At 39.5% G+C, this 4,954-nt stretch overlaps 1 non-coding gene across 1 annotated transcript; it reads left to right on the top strand.

Annotated features, from left to right (window-relative positions):
- The first annotated feature begins 2,535 nt into the window (after positions 1 to 2,535).
- Positions 2,536 to 2,659, top strand: LOC120864935. The gene has a single exon (XR_005721276.1). It is a non-coding gene; the product is annotated as a small nucleolar RNA SNORA31 (small nucleolar RNA).
- The last annotated feature ends 2,295 nt before the right edge of the window (positions 2,660 to 4,954 follow it).

Raw genomic sequence — 4,954 nt, 5'->3', positions numbered from 1 at the left:
GGATCTAGTAAGGAGCCAAAGGCAAGAATTTTATATTCAAATTTCAAATTCAAATACCTTGGTAAAGTAATTTGAAGGGGAAAATCAACTGAACTTTTGTGATATGTCAAATACCCTTAGAGAGTAAATACATAGCAATTTACTACAGATAATCAATCACCATTTTTGAGGCTTTTGGAAAGGAGTCAGGTTGGTAACATTCCCCACTGAGATTTATATGACCTCTTCCTGCCATAAGACTGGCCAAACTCCCCCTACACCACCTTGTTCTACAACAGATGACAGGAGGTCACAAGCCAGAGACATCAAAACAGATTTATTTAAGGTGTAACATGGAAGAGGCCGGAGATGACAAACGACAGGAAGGTTTTTCCATCCTGTTGACCTGAAAGGAATGTAGCCTGTGATAGATTTGCTTTCCTTTCACTGAGAGTAAAGAGACTTTGATGCTATTGTCAGGCCACTGACCACCCGGTGACCTCAGCTCTGGCCCAAAACTCCACTGTGTTACTGTGCAGCACACAGGCAGTGGGGGTGACGAGATCATAGAACAGAGATATTAATAAACAATAAAAGATAAAGTTAGATCAAGCATGCCCCCAGAGTTGAAGTTCAACCAATCTACCCAGGGAGAGGGGGAATATATTTATAATTTCAGAGCTAATTCATGTATTTCTCAAAACAGTTATATTGTAGAGACATGGCTGGGAATCAAAGTGGCTTCTAATACAAAGGGTAGCTTGAATAACCCAACTGACTAGGGTTACACTGAAAGAATTAAAATGTCATAACAGAAGACATGAGAAAGAGCTGTACCAAGTTCCATGTCCTGGGAAAAAGGGAAGCTTTCTTCCTTCTCCCAACTCCCAAGAAATAATACCTAAACTTGATTTTTTCTAAGTTGAATCTCAGACAAAAAATGCATCTTTCATGATCATTAGGATATTATCATAATAACATCTCTTCAAGTTTGAAAACAATAGGAGATATAAATTATCCAGTTATTTTCAATATTTTTAATGTAATAGAAACTAATTTTCTAAAAAAAATCATCATAATCCTTGCATATGGATCAGCTTAAAGAACAAGTGCTTTGGATGAAGACAGCATGGTATTTAGAGACTCGTGATTTAGATTTGAATCCAGAATATGGCTCTTGCTAGCAGAGCAAATTAGGTTCTGGAAACCTGTATTTCTCAATATCCATTTCCTCTGTCAGGTAATCTCAATGTGCCTACCTATTGACAAACAGTCAAATTGAAAAACAAAGGTAATTAATTTGACAGCATAACAAAAAGAAAAAAAAAATTGCTGAAGAATCATAGGAAATTATTCTTACTGGAAATTGTCCTAATAATCTGTCTCATGTTCAGTGAATGACTTAGGCAACCTTCAGCTTAAAGACTATCTTCTTATAAGTCTTTTAATAGAGGAGAGATCTAAAATTAACTAAAATATTGGATAGCTCCACTGAATTTTTAGAAAACCTAATTTTGATTATGGAGGAAGGGTATCATCTTAAATGTCTGTATGGAAGCAAGTGAATGATGAAGAGCTATTGACTAGGTAAGATACCAAAAGTTTTCATGATAATAATTCAAGAGACATGAAGTTTTGTCATTAAAGAGTGTGATTATGCCATATGATAACAGATATCAGGAACATACTTCAAAGTGACTGAGTTTTACCTTTCTTTTTCCAATGTGTTCAGTTCAGTTCAGTTCAGTCGCTCAGTTGTGTCCGACTCTTTGTGACCCCATGAATCACAGCACGCCAGGCCTCCCTGTCCATCACCAACTCCTGGAGTTCACTCAAACTTATGTCCATCGAGTCAGTGATGCCATCCAGCCATCTCATCCTCTGTCGTCCCCTTCTCCTCCTGCCCCCAATCCCTCCCAGCATCAGAGTCTTTTCCAATGAGTCAACTCTTCATATGAGGTGGCCAAAGTACTGAATAGATAGACATTATTAACTGTTGACATTATAAGGAAAAACAAAATAATATGCTTAAAAATTCTAAGTATATATTCTGGTTTAAAGACATAAAAGATTAACCAGGATATTTTCATGTGACAAAGTCCAGTTCCAACTTCTTTATGCACAAAGTTATAAAGCAGGGGGGTGGGGAACTAACGGCGGTCAAGGGAAACCAATGTAGTAGTCTTGGCTTTAGGTAACATAGGAGAAGGAAGGTCAAGTGATGCCATTGGTCCCTGCCCTTTTCTCTATTTCCCCCTTAGGTTATTCTGGGCTTCCCTCGTGGCTCAGCTGGTAAAGAATCTGCCCGCAATGTGGGAGGCCTGGGTTAGGAAGATCCCCTGGAGAAGGGAATGGCTACCCACTCCAATATTCTGGCCTGGAGAGTTCCATGGACTGTATAGTCCACGGGGTTGCAAAGAGTTGGACACTACTGAGTGACTTTCGCTTCACTAGGTTATTCCATTCTTTAGATCTTGCCTCACCACTGTGTGGACAGTATAAGCTGCTCCACATTTATACATGTCATAATTCCAAGAACCCTCTCCTTCTCTGTACCTGCATCCATTATATTAAAACAAACACTGTGTCTGCTAGGGCTTCCACTACAGATGCAAGAAAAATGTGTCCTCATGCTTTCTGTCTGATTGTGGCAGCCCAGATTGAATGGGGGAATACAAGGAAAAAAAAATTGCACCTCCCAAATAACCCTGTGAGCAATAAAAGCCTGCTTTATACCAAAGAAGAATGTATAAGAGTTTGCAAAGCTTTCCTGGTGGCTCATAATCTCCCTGCCAATATAGGAGATGTGCTTTCAATCCCTGATCTAGGAAGGTCTCCTGGAGAAGGAAATGGCAACCCACTCCAGTATTCTTGTCTGGAGAATTCCATGGACAGAGGAACCTGGCAGGCTACAGTTCATTGAATCATAAAGAGTCAGACATGACTGAGCAAGTATACAGCAACATTGAAAGATTATTCCCTTATAACCTTACCTTCTGATTGATTTCACTTCTAAAAACATAAGGGTTAAGTCTGCTATGGCTGATGCATGTTGATATATGGCAGAAAGCAACACAATATTGTAAAGCAATTATCCTTCAATTAGAAAGAAAGAGAAAAAGTTAGGTCTAAATAAAGAATAAAACCAACACTAATTAGACCTGTTTGGAGGACCAGCTCTCTTTTTTTGACTAACTGTTCTAAATTAGGTGTTCTAATTGGCCAGTCATGCAGTCTGTATTAGGTGCCTAGCTCTGTGACTAGGGATTAGGACCCTGGATTAATGGTCTTATCAATAGCCCATGAAATAGAGGAGGGTTGATTCATAAAATGAAGAGCACAAGGCCATTAAAATGATAAGAGCACTAGATGTCCACTATCAGTTCTTTAGTTTATAGCATATATGTTTTTAAAGGCTTAAATGCTGAAAGAGAGAAAACAGCATCTCCTCAATGATGGCATTGGTAAATTTGCATTCCTTACTCAGGTTGGCCACTCTTGAGCTGTGATATTCCAGTTGGGATGTCAGAGTACAGGGACAGTGGCCCCTGAACTGATGAGAGGTGGGCTTCTGCTGGGATTGTATAACAAGGTCAAATCTGAAACAAACTCATGGTTTTGAAGTTAGGGAAATCAAACAATCCCTTTGACCCAGAAAGGCATTCATGGAGTGGACTAAAGTATTAACTCCTTTTGCATTGTGTAGCAGGGCTTTGACCCTGCCCTGAATAGTAGAACTTCACATACCAGGAATCCACACAGGGTCACCCCATTATATACAGAGCCCATGGAAAGAGAACAATACAGCCTGAAGTACCCTTTAAAATAGATTTTACAAAACAAATGTGTTTTTTGATTTTCACAGAAATATCCTTTTGGAAGAGTTGAATGCAGATAAAAACTACAAAAAAGACATTAAGATTTATTAATATGAAGAAACAAGAACTATGTCAGATATCTTGATAAAAAGTTAACTTCTTAGAAGGCTATGCTACAGTCACAAATGAAGAATATCTGAAGATAAACCCAGGTAGCTCCAGGGATCCTGGTAGCAGGAAAAGAATAAACTCAGGAAGCTGGGGCTGGGGCAAATAAACTAATGTGAAGCAGTATAGCCTAATGCTGAAGCATATCTGCTCTCAGTTCAGGTCTGGGTTTGAATTCAGCGTTGTCACTTAGTGACTGGCTTGTTCTTGGAATATTTGCTTCAGTTGTAAGATGGGAATAACATCTAGTTTATTGACTTGTAGAATACCTAAGGAACTTAGATTGATGCCTATATACACTCAAAATTCTTAAGTAGTAGTATTATATGTAAGATCTGAAGTCACAGAAGATAAAGTCCAAGTGCTCAAGCATTGCATCTTGAATAATGAAGCTGAAGCTGTAACTGAGCAGGGCCCTATGGGGTTTTCCTGGAACAGAATACCCTCTATTTCCTCTGCCTGCCTCTCCTCTGTAGAAAAGCTTTAGCCTCCTAGGCTTTTCCCAAATTCCAAAGAATACATTTAATCAGAGAAGTGAGAAAGTGCAGAAAGAAAGAAAAACAGTCAAGTTAGACAAAATAATAATAATTTAGCCACCAAACAGTCAAGGACCTTTAGTTCCCCCTCAAGGGCTAGAGATAATATTCTGTTCTTTGAGCTGTTTTGCAGATACTGAAACCCTCACCAGGTGTAAGAAGTTAACTGTATGCTGCCCATAAGCACACAGACCCCACACTAGTTGGAACTAGAAGGGTAATGATGTTGACTCCAGTTCCCTCATCACCAACCAATGAAAAGAATGTCCACAAGCTGATCACGCACCCCGCAACCCCCCTCCCTCACCCTATCTTTGAAAACCTGACCCTGAAATCCTTCAGGAAGTTCAGGCCTGTTAAACACTAGCTGCCTGGACTTCTTGCTTGGTACCTTGCAGTAAACGCTGCACTTTCCTTCATCACAACCCAGTGTCAGTAGATTGGCTTGTGGGC

This window comes from Oryx dammah, unplaced genomic scaffold (genome assembly GCF_014754425.2).
Source record: "Oryx dammah isolate SB20612 unplaced genomic scaffold, SCBI_Odam_1.1 HiC_scaffold_5, whole genome shotgun sequence".
Lineage (NCBI taxonomy): Eukaryota > Metazoa > Chordata > Mammalia > Artiodactyla > Bovidae > Oryx > Oryx dammah.
The sequence above is the reverse complement of the archived record's forward strand: the minus strand, read 5'-3'. Positions and strand labels throughout refer to the sequence as shown.